Here is a 24173-nt window from a genome sequence, read left to right as displayed (position 1 = left end):
AGGGGATTTAGATTAATGGAAGAATTTTCCATTAATTCCTATGGGATTTCACTAAACAAAATGGAGATTTAGCACTGCTGGCCAACATTCCGTTGGTCAGCAGTGAGTCTTGGAATCTTGGAAGTGGTGACGGATTGGCTCAGGGTCTTCGGAACTGCCAGTGGAAGTTCCGTAACCTAGGATACGGAGTCGCTGGCAGTTATCAGAAGGAGTTGGGAGTGCGGTGAGTGTGGATGTGTGTAGGAGAGGTTGGTGCTATTGGAGAGAAAGGAGGATAATTGAGAAAATAGGGGAATAAGGGAGGATTTTTTGGAAAGGAGTATAAAGTAAGGGAATGAAAGAGGGGAAGGAGTGATTGTCTTATTATTTAGGAATAAAGTTTTTTTAATAGTTAATAGAAATAGGGATTACAATTTCATTAGTGATTAATTGGGTTCAGAAGGGGTGAGAGAAGTGTTAGTGGGTGTTTCGGGGAAGGGATTATATTATATTATTAAAAGATAAGAAATAGTAATAAGGATAGAAATAAGAGTGTAAGTGTCTTGTGTGGTTGGGTTCCGGTACCGCTGAAGACACTCCTTCAGTAGCACAGGGAATGCAAAATAAAAGCTTAGGCTTCAAAGAAAGGGTGATTGTATTATTTTAATTTTGAGTTAGCGCTGGCCACAGTGTGATAATTAAAATCTCACCAAGAAACAGGGAAAATTTAAACGCAGACAGGCAGCTAGGGTTTTGCTCCCTTTTATGTTTATTAAGAGAGGTGAAGGGAGAAGTTAAACCTGCGAAGAATTCTGACAGCCGTGTGTGAAGAAGGAGTTTAAGGGCCCCGACGCAAGAAAGAATACGAGGAACGATTTGGAAGTGAAGCTTCAGCTAAGTGACAGTGGACACAAATAAAATAAAAAGAAAGAACTTATACTTACCTGAACAGGGACAGAAACACTTGGAAATCCTGAGAGAGATAAAAAGGAAACACAAAGAATCAATTCATTTTTTTAGTAGTAAAATTTTATAAATTGAAGCTGGGGTATACTATAATACATAGAAAAAAATCTAATACTTATCTGATATCTTTAGTGAAAGTCGTTGCTGATAAGGAGGTTCTGTAAACAAAGGGAAAGGTGATTACTATATTATAGGTCGTGTTTGTCTAAAATGATAATACATTAACATGTTAACCATTAGAAAAGTTGATTAATACAAATGGTACCATTATAGGACTAAAGAATTTACAAGTTTTATTTGTTCACATTTTGTACTTAAATAAACATTGTTTGGTTTGCTTTAAAAGTCTGGTGTCCTTTCAGTTCAAGAATTATCCAAATTTAGTTTTTATTCCTCTCCTGTTCTTTGAGAACAGGAGACGAGGTTAGTGTATTTGATACTCCTCTCCCTGTGTGGCCAAAGAGTCCTGAGCGTGGTCACGACTACAAATAACTAACACTCAGAGACACTATAGCTGCCATCGCAGGCCTTATCAGGGAGGGTCGGTAACAAATTTGGCGTAGTCGGCAGGATTCGGTCTGATTTGGGAGTACCAAATTTTGGAAACGTGAAAGTTAAGGGAGTAATTGTTGGAAAAAAATTTTGTTAGGGCTGCTAACATTTTCCTTTACAGAATCTCTTCACTGGTGGTGGAGCAGTGTTAATAAAATACTGAAAGAGTTTGTCTTGAGTCTTTTGGGTTTTCCGGGGGTCTCAGTCTCTTGAGCAGAACCCACTCCGGAAGGAAGAGTTGCAAAGATGGAAGGGGAAGGAAGTCGCACAGTTCCCCCTATCGTGGCACATACTGTGGTTATTCCCCAGGATTGGTCAATCCCTGATTTTCATGGATTTCCCAGGGGTCCAGAAGACTTAAACATCGAGGATTGGATTGACAAGGTTAAATCCAGACTGAGAATACTCCGGGTACCGGCTGAGGACCAGGTGGAGGTGGTTAGAGACCACTTGAAGAGCATTGCATTGGACACAGTAAAGTATTCTCTGCCCAGAGACTGCACAGTAGAAGCCATATATGACCTTTTGCGTCAGGTTTATGGAGACAAGGTGTCACTCGGATTGAGAATCCAGGAATTTTATAACCAAAGACAGAGTGAAAGAGAGACCATTCGAACATTCGCCTATAGATTACAAGAGAAACTGGAAACGATCATGAAAAGGGACAGAAGAAGGGTAGGGAACCCTGAAGAAACGCTGAAGGAGCAATTCGTCATAGGCTTGAGGGATGAAAGCCTTAAAAGGGAAATATCCAAAAGGAATGAGGACGCCCCGATGATGCCTTTCTCCGAACTGATGCAATCAGCTATTAAATGGGCTGGAGAAGAGAAAGGTCTGGCCTCTTGGGAGCATCAGCCAAAAAGGATCTTACAACGGGGTAGGGAAGAGTCAGGAGATCATGGTCCTGTTGGTGAATCCGCCACTGTTGCGATGATGCAACAGCTCACGCACATGTTTTCCCGAATGTGTGAGCGACAAGAGCGAGAGTGGGATCGCCAGAGGAGAGAGAGAGATGAGCTGAGATACTCCAACCTGAGAGGAGAACAACCCGGTCCAAGTCGAAGTTGGAGACCCGCAAGAACCAGCTCTGGTGAAATTATTTGCTATCGCTGCCAGGAGGCGGGGCATATTGCGCGGAATTGCCAGAGCGAAAGGGTAGCCCGCTCTGGTCCTGGACTGAGGAGAGAGGAGGAAGCGGTTCCGAGCTGTAGTGGGACCTGCAAGAAGGGTGGCAGCGTTGGGGTTGAAGGCCCCGAAGTGAAGAAAGGGAGTGATCCCAGACCTCCTGTCCGGATGCAGAAGAGTATTCGGGAGGGAGAAGAACAGGAGGATAAATTGTTCGGAGAGCGGGCAATTGGTGCAAGTCCTACTTTAAAAGTGAAGATAAATGGGATTGAAACGCTGTGTACAGTAGACACGGGCTCTAGTGTCTCCACTCTTCTTGCCAGCTTTTTCTATCGAAACTTTGACCATACAGAACATCTGCAAGATGCTAGCCAATTAACCCTAGTGGCGGTTAATGGAACTGATCTCCCGGTGTTAGGATACATCGACGCTGATGTTCAGTGTCTCGGGCAGTTAATTCCGGAAAGATGTATTTTCATTGTTAAGGATAACTTCCAGGGAGGTAAAGTGGAAAGTAATCCAGTACCGGGTATAATAGGGATGAACGTCCTACAACATCTGGAGGGATTGTTCCGGGACTTGTCTTGCTTTACCCTGGAGCCGGGGAAGATGGCTAGGATCCTTTCTAAAGTCTCCCAGAAGCAGCCCAAGCTGAGAGAAAATGATGGATGGGTGAAGCTGAGGGGAAACGTGGGGCAAGTGGTTCCTGCTATGTCAGAGAAGATTCTGATAGGCAAGTGCCAGTGTGTGCGAAAAGTCTCAGAGGAATTGTTGGTGTCAGCATCCCGGAGAATCAATTTACCCGATAAAATCCTGGTTGCGAATACTCTAGTGAAGCAACATCGGGGAAATGTAGTTGTGAGGATGATCAATGTTGGAGTCCGGGACGTTACTATCAGAGGAAGAACGCAAATTGCAGAAATACATGAAGCCAAAGTGTTGACTCCTGATCAAGACTTGGAAGTGTCAGAGCCTTTGGTGGATGGTTGGGAGGAAATGTTGCCAAAAGTAAAGGTTGAGTGGGACAAGTTGACAAGTGAACAGACACTAAGTTTGAAGAGACTGCTGTGGAGGCACCGTAGAGTCTTTTCAGTGAACGATACGGATATTGGTTACTCTGACATCATCACCCATCGAATAGATACAGGAAGTGCCTGTCCGATAAAACAACCATTCAGACGGGTATCGCCGCACCTCTTTGATCAGTTCAAGACTCATGTCCATGATCTAGTGCATCAGGGGATTTTACAAAAGAGCCACAGTCCCTGGGCTTCCCCAGCAGTGATCATCAAGAAGAAAGACGGCTCTTTAAGATTTTGTGTGGATTATAGAAAGTTGAATGCAGTGACGGTCCGGGACGCATTCCCTTTACCCCGCATAGACGAATCCCTGGATGCGTTAGGAACATCTAGGTGGTTTTCGTCCCTGGACATGACCTCGGGGTATTTTCAGCTTGGGATGGATCCACAGGATATGCAGAAAACCGCGGTTACCACTCCCTTTGGCTTGTTTGAATGGACGCGTATGCCATTCGGACTATGTAACGCGCCGGCTAGTTTCCAACGGCTTATGGAGACAGTCTTGTCAGAGTATGTGTTCCAAATTCTATTGCTATACCTTGATGATATTTTAGTCTACGCACCGACTTTTGAGGAACATCTGCGACGTTTGGAGCTGATTTTCCAAAGACTGAAGAGTGTGGGTCTGAAGCTGAAGCCTACAAAATGTAAGCTAATGTATGAAGAGGTGAGGTTTTTGGGTTACATTGTCTCTAATCGGGGAGTTTCAACAGATTCGGAGAAGATCCGAGCGCTGCGGGACTGGAGAACTCCTAGATCCAAAACTGAAGTCAGAAGTTTTCTGGGGTTCGCGAGTTTTTATAGAAGGTTCGTAGAGAACTTTGCACAGATCGCGGCACCCTTACACGCTGTCACAGGGAAAATGGTCCCGGAAGAGTCAAAATTCATCTGGAGTGAGGAATGTCAAACAGCTTTTGAAGTTTTAAAGAGAAAATTGATAGCAGCTCCAGTCCTAGCGTACCCTATATTTTCAGAGCCATTCATTTTAACCACCGACGCTAGTAACAAAGGGCTCGGGGCGATATTGAGTCAAATGCAAGACGGTGAAGAACGAGTGATCGCTTTTGCGAGTAGAGGGCTTCGGAAATCGGAGAGAAATTCGAGCAACTACTCGGCCTTCAAACTAGAGCTGTTAGCCCTTAAGTGGGCAGCAACTGATAAATTTCGGGAGTACTTATTGTACAGAAGATTTCTCGTCCGTACTGATCATAATCCTCTGAAGTATCTTGAGACTGCCAAAGTACAAGCCGTAGAGCAAAGATGGCTTGCTCAGCTAGCGGAGCTTGATTTCGTGGTTGAATACAAGCCAGGCAGGAGCAATGTAGCTGCGGATGTACTTTCCCGATTACCAGAATCGGAAGAACCGGAATCACAGAGAGATGAAGAGAAGGATTTCTTGGCATTGACTTGTGGTTTAATTACAGTTCAACCAAAGTCTCCTAGAAAGAGAGTCAAGAAAAGTTGTGGAAACTTGGGGCCACAAGAATCCGAGATTTGGAAGTTACAACACGAGGATGAGACGTTGAAGAAAGTTATCGGTTGGTTGGAAAATAATTATTTACCTGAGTCAGAGGAATTGGATTCTGCTGAGAAGCGGGCATTGTGGAAGCACCGAGCAAGATTACGTGTGCATAAAGGGATTCTTTATCGTGCATTTGAGGATGGACGTCGGGGAGAGGATGTCCTACAAATAGTGGTTCCTGATGTCCTAAGGGAGGAATTGTTGAAAATGTACCACGATCAACGAGGACATTTTGCGTTGGACACAACATTTAAGAATTTGAGGAAGACATATTTTTGGTCCCAGATGAGAAAGGATATAGAGAATTGGATACAAAACTGTGAGAGATGTTGTTACTCCAGAGACTTGTTTCCTAAAGAAAGAGCAAAGCTAACCTGCTTCAATGTCATTAGACCACACGAGGTCTTGGCAATAGACTATATGATGTTGGAGAGGGATAGCAGGGGTTTTGAACAGATACTAGTGCTGACAGACTTATTCTCCAGGTTCACCATCGCCGTGCCCACTAGGAACCAGTCCGCAAAAACAACAGCCAGGGAGTTGGTAACCCGGTGGTTTTCTGTGTATGGTCTGCCAGAAAAGTTGCATTCGGATCAGGGAGCAAATTTTGAGTCAAGACTGATCAAGGAGGTGTGCGAATTATATGGGATAAAGAAAACCAGGACCACCCCGTACCATCCACAGGGGAATGGTCGTTGCGAGAGATTTAATCGCACATTCCTGCAGATAGTCAGAGCCTTACCGGAAGAGAAGAAAAGGTGTTGGTCAAAATATGTCCCGGAAATCAACCAGATTTACAACAGCTCAATACATCAAGCCACTGGATACACGCCAGCCTATTTATTCCTGGGAAGGGAGGATTTGTTGCCTCAGCACATGTTGGTTAGGAGAGAAGAATGGCCAAATGATATGAAGTTTGGAGGAAGTTTAGAAGATTGGTTACGGCAACATCAAGAAAAATTGCAGTTTGCACGGGAGATTGCTAGCAGAACCGCCGAGCGGCAGAATGAAAAAATGAGAGAACAATATAACAAGCATGCTAGGGCAGAGCCTCTTAATGAAGGGGATTGGGTTCTGCTCAGGAGACGGGGATTTCAGGGACGACATAAGATTCAGGATGTGTGGGAAGCTCAGCCATACCAGATTGTAAAGATTTTTGGGGAAAAGTCCAATGTATTAAAGCTTTATAATGAGACAAAAGGTGAACAAATAGTTCATAGAAATCTAGTAAAGAGTTGTCTGTTAAAAAATGTGGGAAATGTGATACCTGAATCCTCATTTGGGGAGAAGGAGGTGAGGTCTGTAACCCCCAAAACAAAGAAGAAATGTGGTTATGTCATTTACACTGAATATAGAGTGGAGCATACTATGGTGCGAGGTGAGCCTGAAGAGGGAAGTGATAAAGGTACAAGAAAGTCACACAGACAGAACAAGGGAACATGTTCCTCTTTTCTAAGAGAAAATTTTATTTTAACTTAAGGATATATGAAAAGAACTTTATATCCATCATTTTTGAAAGACTGGGTTCAGAACTAGATTTTAAGTTATGAGTTAGAATTGGGAGGGACATGGATAAAAATTCGGGTTAGTGATGGAAGAAGGAATGAATGGGAATGTGGTTGGAAATTTGGAAATAGATAGGATAGGTTGTTTGAAGTGTGTGATGGTGAAAGGGGTGGTTTTTGGAAGTGGTCTGAGTTAGAATGTTGGTAGGTGTGAATGGAATATTGAGGACAATATTCGATTTCAAAGCCTGGGTGAATGTAAGAGGGGGTTAAAAAATAGGGAAAAAAAATATATATATTTTTTTATATATACTCACCTCGGGCTCCGGGATCTGCGGGGGCTGCTCAGGGGCCAAAAGTGAGGAGGAGCGCTGCAGGGAGCAGCGTTGAGTTTTTTTAAAAACCAGGGGATGTTTGGGCGAGTCCCCGGGTCGGATGGGGTGAGGGGTTCTTCCTCCACCCGGGGCACTGTTGTTTTTCATGTCCGGGGATGATTTGCGACATCCCCGGACCGGAAGAGACGAGGCCAGGTCCGTTTGTGGGCCGAAGAGTGAGGGGAGGCCTGTTCGCAGGGCCGAAGATGTAAAGAAGATGGCCGGCGATTCGCGAGTTGTCGGCGCGAGTGTGCATGAGGCGGCGCGCCTCATGCACACATCGCGAACGCGCGTTGCCGCGGTTAGGCCAAAGCCGGGGCCTAAATTTTGGGCCCGGGCTCGGAAGTTTTTTTATTTTGATTCCGATCTCGCGAGGAGGACGTCGGGACCAAAACAGATGGGAGAGGTCGGGAGAGCAGAAAATCTTCTTTAAGGTAAGGGGTCGTTTGACTAAAAATTTTAATTTATTTATTTTTAAAATGTGAGAATTGCGTTTTTATTTTTAAAAAATCAGGATTTTTTTTAATTTAAATTCTGTTTTCAGTTTTGGGGTCGGGGGATTTTATGGGATTTTTTGGGTGATTTAGTTTTGAATTTTTATATTTTTGAGGGGTGTTTTGGGAAGGGGCTGATTTTATGAGGTCAGGAAAGAGTTAATTTAATTTATTCGACGGGGTATGTGAAGGAAGGGTTAATTTAATTTTTGATCGGGTTTTTATGGAATTTGGGATTTTTAAAAGGGGATTTAAGTGGAATAAGGGTAGGCGGATAGTAAAAAGGGGTATTTTTAAATTTTAAAAACATGATTCGATAGGGGACGGGGAGTTTTATTAGTGTGGAAATTTTGGGGTAAATTAATTAAGGTTAAGAGGGGATTTAGATTAATGGAAGAATTTTCCATTAATTCCTATGGGATTTCACTAAACAAAATGGAGATTTAGCACTGCTGGCCAACATTCCGTTGGTCAGCAGTGAGTCTTGGAATCTTGGAAGTGGTGACGGATTGGCTCAGGGTCTTCGGAACTGCCAGTGGAAGTTCCGTAACCTAGGATACGGAGTCGCTGGCAGTTATCAGAAGGAGTTGGGAGTGCGGTGAGTGTGGATGTGTGTAGGAGAGGTTGGTGCTATTGGAGAGAAAGGAGGATAATTGAGAAAATAGGGGAATAAGGGAGGATTTTTTGGAAAGGAGTATAAAGTAAGGGAATGAAAGAGGGGAAGGAGTGATTGTCTTATTATTTAGGAATAAAGTTTTTTTAATAGTTAATAGAAATAGGGATTACAATTTCATTAGTGATTAATTGGGTTCAGAAGGGGTGAGAGAAGTGTTAGTGGGTGTTTCGGGGAAGGGATTATATTATATTATTAAAAGATAAGAAATAGTAATAAGGATAGAAATAAGAGTGTAAGTGTCTTGTGTGGTTGGGTTCCGGTACCGCTGAAGACACTCCTTCAGTAGCACAGGGAATGCAAAATAAAAGCTTAGGCTTCAAAGAAAGGGTGATTGTATTATTTTAATTTTGAGTTAGCGCTGGCCACAGTGTGATAATTAAAATCTCACCAAGAAACAGGGAAAATTTAAACGCAGACAGGCAGCTAGGGTTTTGCTCCCTTTTATGTTTATTAAGAGAGGTGAAGGGAGAAGTTAAACCTGCGAAGAATTCTGACAGCCGTGTGTGAAGAAGGAGTTTAAGGGCCCCGACGCAAGAAAGAATACGAGGAACGATTTGGAAGTGAAGCTTCAGCTAAGTGACAGTGGACACAAATAAAATAAAAAGAAAGAACTTATACTTACCTGAACAGGGACAGAAACACTTGGAAATCCTGAGAGAGATAAAAAGGAAACACAAAGAATCAATTCATTTTTTTAGTAGTAAAATTTTATAAATTGAAGCTGGGGTATACTATAATACATAGAAAAAAATCTAATACTTATCTGATATCTTTAGTGAAAGTCGTTGCTGATAAGGAGGTTCTGTAAACAAAGGGAAAGGTGATTACTATATTATAGGTCGTGTTTGTCTAAAATGATAATACATTAACATGTTAACCATTAGAAAAGTTGATTAATACAAATGGTACCATTATAGGACTAAAGAATTTACAAGTTTTATTTGTTCACATTTTGTACTTAAATAAACATTGTTTGGTTTGCTTTAAAAGTCTGGTGTCCTTTCAGTTCAAGAATTATCCAAATTTAGTTTTTATTCCTCTCCTGTTCTTTGAGAACAGGAGACGAGGTTAGTGTATTTGATACTCCTCTCCCTGTGTGGCCAAAGAGTCCTGAGCGTGGTCACGACTACAAATAACTAACACTCAGAGACACTATAGCTGCCATCGCAGGCCTTATCAGGGAGGGTCGGTAACAGCAAAAACAGAGAAATTAATATTGATCCCTGAATTTGTTCTTGCAAACCTGTAACTGTTTGGTTGCTCTTCTAAATGCTATCACTGGAAAAAAGAAAGTTCAGAAACAGAAAGATGTGCTGCAGAATACCCAGGGCCTAACTCAAATATATTGGTTATCTATATTTCTAACTACTTACATGTATATTTACACTGAATGCTAAATCTGAGTAGAAGTAAGACAGCTCAGTAGGCCAAGGGTGCACAGGTTGGTGACCTCCTACAATGGGTCTCATAAAGATACACATATGAGATTAGAGGCTCCAACCAGCAGGATGGAATTTCTACCTTGGATTCTTTCATAGGACAGAAGAATATAAGAGCTGATGCCTCCTTAAAATTGGAGTAATGTATACATATTTAGAATACCCTTCAAGAATCCGTGCACAAGAATTTTGTGCAACTTGTACAGTTTTTAATGTGTCCTGGCAAACACAATAATAATCCATTACAGCAGTGGTATAGCCAGACCTGTTATTTTGGGTGGGCCCAGAGTTAACTTGGATGGGTCCTTCCAAACCCCCCTATAGCTCAGAATCTCCCCTGCCCCCCCCCCCCCCCCCCCCACTGTAGATATATTACCTTCCCTTTTGCCCCCATATTCAACATCTTGCCCTCTCTCTGTTGAGCAGGGACTGTCTCTTACATGTTTAATGTATAGCACTACAGAAATGAGAAGTAGTTGTAGTGCTACTTTCTTCCCTCCCACCTCCTCTGCCCCTGGTCTCAAAATGTCTGCATCTTTATCTCCTCTACCATGGCCCGACAACTCCTCCTCTGTCTGAAACTCACCCCCAAGCAATTTATTTTTACTACCTGCCCCACACACCTCTCTCCGTTGTTTCATACCCTTGTTGATGTCACTTCCTGTTTACTCACTGGTGAGATGCAGCAGAGGGAAGCCTTTGGGGCCGGCGCAGGCAGTAAAAATATATATTGCTGCTGACACCAGCGACACCTCAGAGGTACATTGGGGAGGGACGGGGGGGGGGGGGAGGTCAGAGAGAGGGGCAGATACCAGGTGGTTAGTGAAGGAGAGTAAGAGAAGGGAGTGAGGCACTTCTGCTAGCTTGAGCCAAGAATGGGTCAGCCTGTGCCCACCCAGGTCCACCTGAAGCTGCACCACTTCATTACTGTAATTGAAATGTGGGATTACTAAATTCTGTCACCTCTAAATTTTAGGACAGTTGTACAAATAATCGCGCTGTTGCCTTACCAGCTTTAATTTATAAAAAAAAAAGTCTGAATCACTTCACAAAGATAAGACTTCAAAAACAATGATGAATCTAAAAGAACCCCTAAATGCTTAATTTAAAATACAAGTGAGATGTTCACACCATCAACAGAAAATTGTGGTGGCATATCTGATAAAATCAAAACTTGAGTTTTTGCCATATTAAAAAGCGGTCAATTCGCCTTCATTGACTGATCTTAATCATAATTTTAAAAACTCAATGGCTTCATTAGCTGATTTATCTGTCTTACAAAAAAGAACTGAATATCATCAGCATAAACTCAGAATTGGAGACGTAAACAAGCTAATATTTTGCAAAGAGGGAAAAGAAAAAAAACATTAGAGCTGAAAATAGCAAATCCTGTGAGACTCCAGAAGGAGCGAGAAGCCATGAAGACTCTTGTAAACCATTTGAGGATGAAAATTGGCAAGTGTCTAAAAGAAGAGGTAAACCAAGTTAAAACAAATCCAGCCATTTCTTTTTTTTTCCTCCTTTTTACCAGCTGAGGTAAAAAGGGGAATCTGCATGCGGCAAAACTAGCACTGCCAATAGCGCAGGGCCCCTTTTACCGCAGCTTAGTAAAAGGGGCCTTAGTCAATTATTTTTACAGCATCCTTTCGATTTCACCTTTTTTTATACCCCCTCTTTTGTCAAGTGGCTCCTTGATAAAGTTTCTCTCATTTGCCTTACTATATCTAACTCCCCTCTCGTCTAGTATCCATTGACACCATCCACACTGCTGCCGCTCTAGCTCTCCACGCACCACTATTGATAACTTGGAAATCTGAAATTCTTGCTCCTAAACACACCACCAGGGGTCTCTGTTCATGGATGTTGTGAGGCATATGAAAGTGAAGGGGTTAAAAAGAGCAATGGACAGCACAAGAGTTTGCTAGAATGTGCTGTGTTGATTCAGATGCAGAGTGTCAACAATGTCCCTCTGTCTATGGTCTTAAAAGCAGATGGGAAAGCTTACTACATGTCACATCAAGGGATTTCAGAGCCTTGAAAGCTATGACAGACTGCTTCTATAGTGGTTAAATACAAAGAAGTAGTAGCAGCTGTAAACAGAATACAAGTGGTCTACAGCTGTGGATTTCCTCAAGATATATTTTTTACTATTCCTTGGCTTCCACAGTGATGGTGTTTGGGGCTTTGGGGATAACAATTATGTTTTCACTTGAGAGTTCCAAAATGCCCCTATAGCTCCAAATGGATGGAAAAGGCATGTCTGTTACTCCAGTGGCTTGGGTAAGGGGAAGTATTTCAAGAAACTCAGCATATAGATATCTGCAAGTTTCCTTTGTTAGTAGGTCCAGGTTTTGAGAGACAGTGAAAGCAAAAACTGGATTTGAAGCTATTGAGATAAATGATTCATTAAAGCACAGTCAGCTAGACCTCATTCACTCACAGGCCGATTCTCAGAACTCCCATGGTAAAGCCAACAGTGCACACCCCATAACAGCAAAGGAAAAAAATTCTCCAATGCTCAAAGGAAGTGAGATTCAAATTATATGCACGCTGGAAAAGCGAAAGCATGGGGAGGAGCGTGCTTGGTGGACACAGAAGAGTTTTGCAGTAAGCGCAGCTCTTGTATTCATGCACCAGGCAAACCCGACCACGCAGCCCATATCGGCATCATTCTCCTATGTCTTTAAATACAAGCCTTTCAATTTTTTTTTCTTGAAAGGCTTATATTTAAGCACAGAAAACTGTGCCAATATGTGCTTTCACTTTCAGATTTGCCTGGACTCGTACACATTTCTTTCTCAGTACCGGCACTTTACAGGCTTCCTTCTGCTTCCAAAAGAAAAGTTGCTTTAAATGATTTAGGCACAGTACACATTATTTTCACTGATCAAGTAGTAACTATTTACAGTTCTTTCCTTCTCTCTCTAGACATAGATGAAAATACAATTATGGTTACTTTAATTCCCTTAGATGGTTAAACCCAGTGGTGTGCTGGTAAATGTTTAACAACAGGCCCCCCCCCCCCCCCCCAAATTGCAGAATTGCAGAGCTGGCTATAGCCGGGGAGAGAGCCTGGGGGGGGGGGGGGGGGCGGCGGCAATGCATTACTCTCTCCAGGGAAAAAAAAATTAAATGTTCCCAGGTTCCAATCTAATTCATGTTTAATGTGGGATAAAATGCCATAAATAAGTAAATAAATATAAACTTTTAACGTTGAGAACCTGATTCTCATAACATGATGTCTGTTTTAGAAGCCCTTTACCAGGAAAATGAAAATCTCTGCAGTATACCCAAAATGACGTAAACCAAATTAGCATACAGACCAGGAATTAGGAGAACAGACAGTCTTGCCAACTCTGAAAAACAATGTGTTATCAAAATCTCAGAACCTAACAAACAGATCCCTATTCAGACACTTGGCCTTGCAGTCATACATGCAAAACAGAGATAGCCCCTATTCAAATTCTTCAAAAATTAACCTGAAATCCTAAGAAGTTAGACTCTGCATGCAGCACAATACCAGAAAAACAGAAAGAAACAAGTTGCTATACACTGTAAAATATGATAGCAGATGTAAATTCTCAAAGTGGACATATTCCAAACACTAAAATGAAAATAATTTTCTCTATCTTTGTTGTCTGGTGACTTTGTTTTTCTGATCATGCTGGCCCAGTATCTGATTCTGCTGCTCTCTATATGTTCCCTTGACTCCGTTTCCAGGGCTTCCTTTCCATTTATTATTTTTTTTCTTTCCTCCTTTCTTCTTCATTTCTGGTCCTCCGCAGATTTGACTGTCCAGTGGATCCAGCTTCTTCCTATTTTCTCCATCCATGTGCAGTTATTCTTCTCTCTTCCTTTTCCCTCTCTCATCTCCTTCCTCTCTCTTCCCTCCATGTCCAGCATTTCTTCTCTCTCCCTTCCCTCTCCTCCATCCATGTCCAGCATTTCTCCTTTCTCCCCTCCATTCATGTTCATCTCACTTCCTTTCTCTTCCCTCCCCTCCATCCATGTCCAGCATTTCTTCTGTCTCTCCCTTCCCCTCCATCCATGTGCATCTCCTTCCTGCCTTCCCTCGCCTCCATGTCCAGAATTTCTCCTGCCCTCCCCTCCATCCACCCACCCATGTCCAGCAGCTCTCCTCTCCCCTGCCCTCCCCTCCATCCACCCATGTCCATCAACTCTCCTCCCCTCCCTTCCATCCACCTATGTCCAGCAACTTTCCTCTCCCCTGCCCTCCCCTCCATCCACCCATGTCCAGCAACTGTCCTCTCCCCTGCCCTCCATCCATCTATTCATATCCAGCAGCTGTCCTCTCACCCCTGCCCTCCCCACCCCTCCATGTCCAGCAATTACTCCTCTCTCCCTGGGCCCTGCCTTCCCATCCATCCTCTCTCCCCTGCCCTCCTGCTCCCATGTCTACCTGACCGCCCTCTTCTTCCCCCCAACATCCCTCTTTTTGCTCCTGCCGTCCTGGGGGGTTTAAATCTTTGATTTACCTCCGTCGCAGCAGCCACAGTGAAAGCCCATCTCTAGCCTTCCCTTAATTTGCTGTCAGTGTCCCGCCCTCGCGGAAAGAGGAAATGACGTCAGAAGAAGGTGGGACACTGACAGGAATGAAGGGAAGACTAGAGACGGGCTTTCACTGCAGCTGTTGCAACAGGTAAATCAAAGATTTAAACGCCCTAGAGCGGCGGGAGGTGAGGTAAGCATGGCTTGTGGCGCCCTCCTGCCATGCTTACCTCACCGCTGGGTTGCACCTCAGAGCCAGCTCGCCTGCCAGAACAACCGGCTCACAAGAGCTTTAAAAATTTAACAACCGGCTCTTGCGAGCCAGTGCGAGCCAGCTCCAGCACACCACTGGTTAAACCTATTCATCAGGTTGATGAGGGTCTTTCAAGCACACATTTTAGGAAGGGGAAAGAGAATGGAACTTGATATACCATCTTTCTGTGGTTTGGATTTTCTTTTTTTTTTTTGCAACTACATTCAAAGCGGTATATACAGATACTTATTTCTACCTGGGGCAATAGAGGGTTAAGTGACTTGCCCAGAGTTACAAGGCGCTGCAGTGGGAACTGAACCCACTGTTCATATAGACAGAGATATTAAACATATATCAGTGCACAGTTATTATTCACTTACAGTTTTCTCAACCTCCAGTTGTTGGCAGATGGCTCCAGTAAAGAAGATGGTAATAGATGGTAGAGTTTTATACCCTTCAGCCCTGTATAGATTGTTGTTGTAGCAGAAACACAAACTGACCTCCTGCTCCTTTCTCTTAGGATTGTTTTCAAGTTATAAGGTGGAGGAGTGGCCTAGTGGTTAGAGCACTGGTCTTGCAATCCAGAGGTGGCCGGTTCAAATCCCACTGCTGCTCCTTGTGATCTTGGACAAGTCAAATAACTCTCCATTGCCTCAGGTACAAACTTAGGCCCTCATGATCAAAAGCCCCGCGCTGTTCCAAACGGCGCCCTAAAAATAGCACCGGGACAGCGCAGGGCTTTTCTGCATCGATGATCAAAGATAATGCATGCGATATTATCTTTGATTATCATGTTTAAGTGCGGGAGAATTGCGCCTGAGCATGTGCTCAGCACAATCCTCCCGCACTTGTTTGACAGGCCTGGGCTGTCAAAAGCCCAAACCTGTCAAACAGCCTGCCGAGGCCCAAACAACGAGGGGTGGAGGACCGAACGTTGTCTCCAGCCCCCCCCCCCCAAACACCCAGAAAACGTTGAGGCCGCCGCCAGCAGCCAAACCCTCTCCCACCCAGCGGCGGGGGGGGGGGGGGGGCTGGAGGTCCCCCCAATGATTCGACCCCCTCCATGCCCAGGGAGGGATGGAGATCCGGTGGGTCTCCAGCCCCCCCCCCCCGAACCCCCATAAATCGTGGTGGCCGCCTCTGGCCAAACGCTGTCCCACTCTCCCACTCAGTGACGGGGGGGGGGGGCTGGAGGTTCGGTGGGTCTCCAGCCCCCCAAACCCCCAGAAATCATTGTGGCCGCCAACCTGTTATCCATCGATGGAGGGGGGAGGGAGCTGGAGGTCCAGTGGACCTCCAACCCACCCCAACTCCTCCCCCCCCCCAGCGTTCTGAATCCCTGGTGGTCCGTGGTCACCCACCCTCCCTCCCGGCCGGCACCCCGGCTGGCCCCCTACCTTTTGTTGGAAAAGGGACGCAGCCTGCCTGCCTCCCTCCTCTTCCTGTTGACGCCGCTGCAAAATGGCGGTGCCCAGCCCTGCCCATTGAATCCTGGGATGCGCTGGGCGGGGCTACAGACCATGTAAGGGAGCTATTCCCTTATATGGTCTGTAGCCCCGCCCAGCGCATCCCCGGATGCAATAGGCGGGGCTGGGCGCCGCCATTTTGCAGCGGCGTCGACAGGAAGATGAGGGAGGCAGGCAGGCTGCGTCCCTCCTCCAACAAAAGGTAGGGGGGCCGGGAGGGAGGGAGGGTGGGTGACCGCGGACCACCAGGGATTCAGAACACTGGGGGGGGGAGGAGTTGGGGTGGGATGGATAACAGGGTGGTGGCCACAATGATTTCTGGGGGTTTGGGGGGCTGGAGACCCACCGAACCTCCAGCCCCCCCCCCCGTCGCTGAGTGGGAGGGAGGGTGGGATAGCGTTTGGCCAGAGGTGGCCACCACGATTTATGGGGGTTCGGGGGGGGGGCTGGAGACCCGCCGGATCTCCAGCCCTCCTTGGGCATGGAGGGGGTCGGATCGTCGGGGGGACCGGAGGTCCACCGGACCTCCAGTCCCCTGTTTGCGTTTGCTTTGGGGGGGAACGGGGGCCTGCCAGCATGCAACTGCATGCTGGACAGGGCTCACCATTCCTCCCCAATGATCCGCAAAGTCTAACGCCAGCTCAGAGATGGCGTTGATTTTGCCGCGGCCAGCGACCCAATCTTTGGCGCGCTGGCCGCTGATCATTGAGGATGAATGCGTTAAGCGCTGATTAGCATGCATTTGCAAGCTAATTGCACTCGAAGCCCTGTTTAGCATGCATTTGCATGCTACTTGCGCTAAGAGCCCTCGAGTGCGTTGTTTGAGGCACTCGAGGGCTCTGATCATGGGTAGACAGCAAACTCCGGCGCTAGTATGGCGTTAACAGCCTCTAGCGCCGAAGTTTGCTTTTGATCATGAGGGCTTCAGATTGTGAGCTCTCCTGGGACAGAGAAATATCCAGAGTACCTGAATATAACTCACCTTTAGCTGTGGCCTAGTGGTTAGGGTGGTGGACTTTGGTCCTGTAGAACTGAGTTCAATTCCCACTTCAGGCACAGGCAGCTCCTTGTGACTCTAGGCAAGTCACTTAACCCTCCATTGCCCCATGTAAGCCACATTGAGCCTGCCATGAGTGGGAAAGCGCGGGGTACAAATGTAATAAAAATACTACTAAAAAAGGTGTGAGCAAATCTAAATAAATAGTAGGGGTGGACATGTTCCCCATTCCTATCCACTAAAACAAGACAGTAACTGTTTTAGTTCTATTTCTTGTCCCTGATCCTTCTTGAATCCTTGCTCCTGTAGCAAGTGCCTTTAAATGGCCAACTTCTGAAGGTATGAACTGGCTGATTCTTTCAGTTAGGCTGCTGCTTCAGGCATATGTGAATGGACCTCCCTGTAGTTGCAAGGTCAGAGGCAGGAGACGGACCTGACAAAGTGGGATAGCAGGGTGTGGGCTTAAATGCTCAGTGGGAGTGTTCTACTACCACTAGAACATTCTATTTGAATATGGCAAGGCCCTTCCAGGCTTCTACCAACTTCCAGTACCTTCTAAACTGGCAGTTCCAGAGATTTCCGATATTGGAACCTTCCTTAGACTAGCTGGAGCCATTTTTAGCACGTGCAGACTGTGCAGAGTTCAACCCAAGACCACTGTTAGATTGAGCCTCAGGAACAGTGCTGGAATAACTTGCAGACACCTCTCTCCTGGAATAACTTGCAGGCACCTCTCTCCTATTGGCTAGCTGATCTCTCTTTACTACCACAGCCCGCAGTGAGAACACTGACACCAAATGGACTTTTAGGGAACAGCAATGAGAATTCAGGCAGATTTACCCTGCTGAATATCTCATAATGTTACATAATTTTAGCACAAAAATTGCTTAGCGCGTAAATGCAAGGAGCTGTTCACAAGGGAGGAAAAACAAAGTGGGAAGTGGACCAATGACTTCAGGACATAGAGTCTGAGATGGTATTCAGGGAGTAAACTTTATTGTAGACTCAACACAGTACTGTGTTTCGGCCACAGGCCTGCCTCAGGAGTCTTTGATGGTGTAAAAAAATGTTGTTTAAAAGGTTGTCCATCTTGTGTAATACACAAAGAAGTAATACACAGAAATATCCAATGCTTTTTGGTCTCAAAAAGGACCTCAAAGATCATGAAGCTCAAGTCTAGTGAAATGACAAGTTGCCTCTTTCTTCAACAGTACTGTGTCGAGCGTACAATAAAGTTTACCCCCTGAATATCATCTCAGTCTCTATGTCCTGAAGTCATTGGTCCACTTCCCACTTTGTTTTTTTGCATCTTTACCCCGTGGGATTTAGTGTTCATCCACTCAGTGGAGACTCTACCCCGTTCACAAGGGAGGGGCATGAATTGAGCATGGGCAGGTCTAACATTTATGCACTAAGTTATAAAATACTGTAACTTATGTGCATAAATGCTCCATTTAGGCACACCCACATAGTCCAGCCATAGACCTGATGTAAGTGTGCTTAAATCTAGGCGGGTTGATGCCAACACTAGTATTCTGTAAAGGCAATTACGCATGTAAGTGCCATAAAAGAATAGGCTCACAGCCTGCATAAAGGGAAGAATTCAGTAAATGGCACTCAAAGGTAGGCGCAGGGAAGATCAGCACTAGCCTGGTATTTTGCAAAAGGTGCCAATTGCATAATACTAGCTTAGCATGGAATAATCCCCCAGATTCTACATATGACACCTGAACTTCCAGGTGGAAATCAAAGTTTATTCTATAACAAAGCGCATAAATTAATTAGTTAACAAACTAATCAGCACTGTTAGGGGCCCTTTTACAGAGCGGCGGTTACGGGATTACCACCAGCTCAATGCAGCCGCCGGCGGTAGTCCCCCCCCCCCCCCCCCAAGCACATGCCATTTTCAGGGGAAAAAGAAAGCCCACAAACATGGCTTTTGCGGCAATAACCCAGCGGTATGTTACCGCCAGGTTAGCATAGGAGCCCTTTTTGCCACCTCAATGGGCCCTTTTTCCCTGCAGTTTGATAAAAGGACCCCTTAATTGGATGTTAACAAGCAATTAACAGCACTAAATTGCCAATTGAGATTTACATGCACAATTCGTTAAGTGTATTCTATAATGTGGTGTGTGTAAATTCTAAGTCACATAGCTGAAAAGTGAGCATGGTCACGGGTGGCACATGGGCGTTTCTTAAATCTATGTGCATTATTATAGAATATACCTGCTCTAAGCCTACTTTAGGCGAAGGGATTTACATCAAGTAAAATGTGGCCTAAATGGACGTGACCAAATTTAGTTGCGTGGAGAGTCACTTGATGCATTCTATATACCGCATGGAACATTAAGCCTATTCTATAAAATTTAGGTGTAGTTTTGAGAATACACCTAGGCGTTATTTTGTTCCATGTGGATTTTTCAGGCGCCATATATAGAATCTCCCCCCTTTTGCCTGTCTTTGGGCTTGAGCAATTACATCTACTGTAAATGCTGTTGCTCAACTAACGGTAGGGCTAAATCAGCACTATTGCTGGGGTAGTGCAGATGCTTGACGGTAATTTCGAACTTGGCACATGCTGTTTCATGCGGTAGAAAATATTTTCTACCATGAGGGGTGAAGCCAGTGGTAATTGGCAGTGTAGCCACATTGGTGTGCACTGCGTGATTACCATGTGTGTAGCGCATGAGCCCTTACTGCTAGGTCAATGGATGTCAGTAAGGGTACAGGCAGTAGATAGCCATGTGCTACTTTTAATTATAGCACACAGCCATTTACTGCCCCCATTTAAAAAAGCCTTTTTTCCCCAGCCGCAATAAAAAATGGCCCAGCGCATGCCAATTGCAAGCATCTACACTACTGTAGGCCACTTTTTTACCGCAACTTAGTAAAAGGGCCCCTAAGTTAATAACTGTAATGAGGGGTCAGAGGCAAAAAGAAGGAAACAGCAGGATCGCAATTGTGCACACACATACCCATATTTCACTACAATTCTGCTTGACTTGTGCAATAGTGTGTACAATAACTGAGCTCATAAAAATTAACTGCTCCTTATATTCTTAAGGTGAACTGTTCATTTAATGTAATGAACCACTCAGAACCTCTAGCACACGGTAAAAAGAAATTTATCCACAATTAACATCATGACATCATTTGGCACAAAAATGCATTAAATATGTGGCTTAGAGACAAGGAAGATGAAAGAAAAAAAAACATCTAGAAGCCAGAGGTCAAATTAAAAATAAAGCAGCTGAGTGCGGGAACTGAAAGTGCTGTGACCAGCACAACTGCAACAGTAACCAATTCATAAGCCGCAACAACAAAAAGCAGATTCCGAGTCCAAATTATGATGATAAAAATTAAGCTTTATTGAACACAATACCCGACACGATCCATGTTTCACCCATCTAAGAGCAGCTTCAAGAGTACAATACTATAAATAATAAACCACAAATATAGAAAATAATAATAAATATATACAAATATAAAAACCCCTAAAGTGTGCAGGATCCAGGAAAATATATGCACTAACAAAGCCATGTAAACTAAAACATACTGACAATTACAACATCAAAATCATATTATTATTCTAAGAACCAAGGTAATAAAACAGACAATAATAATTTTATAAAACATAATAACAAGGAACATGAAAAAGAAATCAACCTAGAAGCCAAAGGTCAAAATAAAAATAAAGCAGCTGAGTGTAGGAACTGAAAGTGCTGTGACCAGCATAACTGCAACAGTAAGCAAACCATACGCCGGCAGCTGCCAGTAACAACATCCCACTACAGTAAAACTTCCTCAAGAGCAAGGTAGCCAAAGGAAAGAATGCTCAAGAAGGAACGTTTCAAATTTACAACAAATTAAAAAAAATAATAATAATATGAAGGCTATGGATTCATTGGAGGGGTCTATTGTGGGTGTGAGCTAAAGCAACATCAATAAATAAATATTCACCATTGTGTGAAACGTCCTCAGCATTACAAGATATTGGAGAAAACTATTTGTGTCTTAAATCAGCTGTGTGTTAGCAGAATTTGCTGAAATTATATAGGCAAAATTAAGGTGCAATCAATTTGGCCAGCTTATTGCACATAGAAAAATTAGAATTTAACATGCTATATAACGTGCTCAAGTCTTATAATAAGTGGTAAAGATGTGGTTTAAATGTGGTGTCCAATTTCATAACTGAATTCTAACTATTGTACTAGATTATTGTCAGGCCTCCATCAGCCGGGCATCCTAAGTCAACATCTCTGATATAGAAAAACTATTATTTTACTCCCCTCTAGCCTAACTTATTTGCCTTTGCTTTGTTCCCCTCATCTCCTATCCCCTCCCTTACCTATCACTTCCATCTGGGTCTGGCATCCTCTGCACTCCAACCCTCATCACGTACCAGGGACTAAGGGTTCCATAGCAACTTTGATGACCTAGGAACAGGAAAACAGAAGTGGGGTCCAGAGGGCAGCAGTCAGGTTATGTGGCCTTAGCTCACATATTGACTAATAGCTCCTTAATCTAGGCACATTATACCTCTCATCCTCCTCCACCGCGGATCCTGCTTCTACCTGTCTCCTTTTTCCCTGCAATTAACACTGGATAAAGCCACAGCTATTCAGTGTCTCATTTCAAGATAAAGGGGGTCATTTACTAATCTGCGGTTGCATTTTTAGCTCACAATAGAAATCAGCTGGTGGTAAATGCCAAGACACCTATGGGAATATAATGGGTATCTCGTGGTTTACCGCCAACTGATTTCTACCGTAAGCTAAAAATGCTACCGTGGCTTAGTAAAAGACCCCCAAAGTGTTTTCTGGTCTTTATAACAAATATGCTGTCTGAGATCTTGAAAAAAGGGTTTGTTTGTTTGTTTGTTTGTTTGTTTGTTTGTTTTTTTATAGTTGGTAAGTTGCTAGAAGTTCAAAGAGATGAGACAATTAAGAAAAATGTCAGGAAGTATTTTTTCACGGAGAGGGTGGTGGATGCTTGGAATGCCCTCCCGCGGGAGGTGGTGGAGAGGAAAACGGTAACGGAATTCAAACATACGTGGGATAAACATAAAGGAATCCTGTTCAGAAGGAAGGGATCCTCAGGAGCTTAGCCTTGAATGGGTGGCAGAGACGGTTGGGAGGCGGGGCTGGTGGTTGGGAGGCGGGGATAGTACTGGGCGGACTTATACGGTCTGTGCCCTGAAAAAGACAGGTACAAATCAAGGTAAGGTATACACAAAAAACTAGCACATATGAGTTTATCTTGTTGGGCAGACTGGATGGACCGTGCAGGTCTTTTTCTGCCGTCATCATCTACTATTGCTGTTGGGAAGTCAATGCAATGCTGAAGTGTTCAGCATTGTATTGACTTCTAAACAGCAATAATTGTCTCATCTCTTTGTGATGGAGTGGGTGGGGAGCTAAGTGTCTATGGCTTTGCTACTGACCAATGTTTGTACTCAGCTTAATGTATACCATTGTATTGTAGTATAGTACACGTTGGTTTTGGGGGGGGGGGGGGGGTTCTGATCGATGTATTATTGAAAATTCAATAACAATATTTACAAAAGAAAAGGCCCCAAGAATTTAAACATACTTGAGCATATATAGCGAGTCTTAGAGTCTGAAAAGTGGATTGATGCTTTCTCCTTAGGTCAATAATTTTTTAACCTTTTCTATCTCGCGGCACACTGACAAGGCGCTAAAATTGTTAAGGCACACCATCAGTTTTTTTTTAAAAGGATATATATTTTATTATTTAACAAACAAGTAGAAAGATTTTGTTTAAAGTTCAATAATTACATTTTTAATCATTGTGTTATCTTTATAGTTGAATATTTTTTATTTTAGACTCAACTTGGCAAAAGGGCAATGATACACTTTAAAGATAATGAAATTAGCCACAGATAACATGCATTGAAAACCTACAGTTTTAAAGCAGAGCTCCTCCACCACCACAGCACTGGTGGTGATCACATCCCTTCACTGCATCCGGTCCCATAGGTCTGTAGGCCTAAATTCCTTTATAATAGACTCCCACCAGGCAAACATATTTAGAACTACTCCCATAATGACAAAGTAGTAAGATTATACCAAACGGATACAATCTGAATGTCACACGAATTTCATTATGTAATAATCTGGTTAAAATTTGTAATGAGAACTAGCAAACTGCCATAGGAACACACACATCAAACCCAAGGACTCACTATAACTGAGCCAGTTAACAATGTATATCCAAATTAAAATAGCTCTAGGATGAAGGTTCTATTAACTTCCTCATGTTATCTGGGTACACAGACTGGAGTCAGTGGCAGCACCGCACAGCGATTCAGACAGCTTACTCGTGCTAACCTGAGACCTCTCTCTGACACTTCCCAACTATGCGGAAGCGGGAAGTTACATCAAAGAGGGCTGGTGCTGGCAGACTGTCTGAATCGCTGCCCACTGTCAGCTATGCGCGTCAAGTGACATTTGACACACATAGGTCATTACTGTCCAGTTACCGCGTGAAACTTTACTGCTAGGTCAATGGCTAGCGGTAAGGTCTCAGACCTAAAATGGACGCACCGCAATTTTCATTTTGCTGCACATCCATTTTTGGCAAAAAACTTTAAAAGGCATTTTTTACAGATGCGCTAAAAAATTATTCTGCATTCGCCCAAAACACGCGTCTACACTACCGCAGGCCATTTTTCAGCGCACCTTAGTAAAAGGACCCGTTAGACACTTAGGGGCCTTAAGGAAAGCCATTAGGAGTTTGTGTATTGTTGATGTTGGTGTGATGTAAAGATCATGCTGTCGGTATAGTGGACCCCTCTTGATAAGCACTTTGGACTAAATTCTATATATGGCACCAAAAGAAAATGCTCAGCACTATTCTATAAACCGTGCTTAAAGTTAGGTGCAGTTTATAGAATAGTGCTTATGCCCAGGAACCGTAACTACATTGAGGTGTGGGCATTTACAACAATGAAAATGTGGTGCAAATGCTCATGCCTAAATTAGGCCCGAATCCCACCTTATTCTATAGTTACACATATAACTGAATGGAACACCTCCAATCCGCCCATTTCCACATCCTCTTTTTTGACTTGCACCTAAATTCATGCGTGTATGTTTCATTAATTCATTAGTGCCAATAATTGCTTGTTAAAAAGTCCATTCTCAGAGCTAAGTAGCTCATTATTCAATTAAATTGCATGTGCAAATTGGGCACACACTCAAATTTGCACATGCAG

This window comes from Microcaecilia unicolor, chromosome 2 (assembly GCF_901765095.1).
Source record: "Microcaecilia unicolor chromosome 2, aMicUni1.1, whole genome shotgun sequence".
Taxonomy (NCBI): domain Eukaryota; kingdom Metazoa; phylum Chordata; class Amphibia; order Gymnophiona; family Siphonopidae; genus Microcaecilia; species Microcaecilia unicolor.
The sequence above is the reverse complement of the archived record's forward strand: the minus strand, read 5'-3'. Positions refer to the sequence as shown.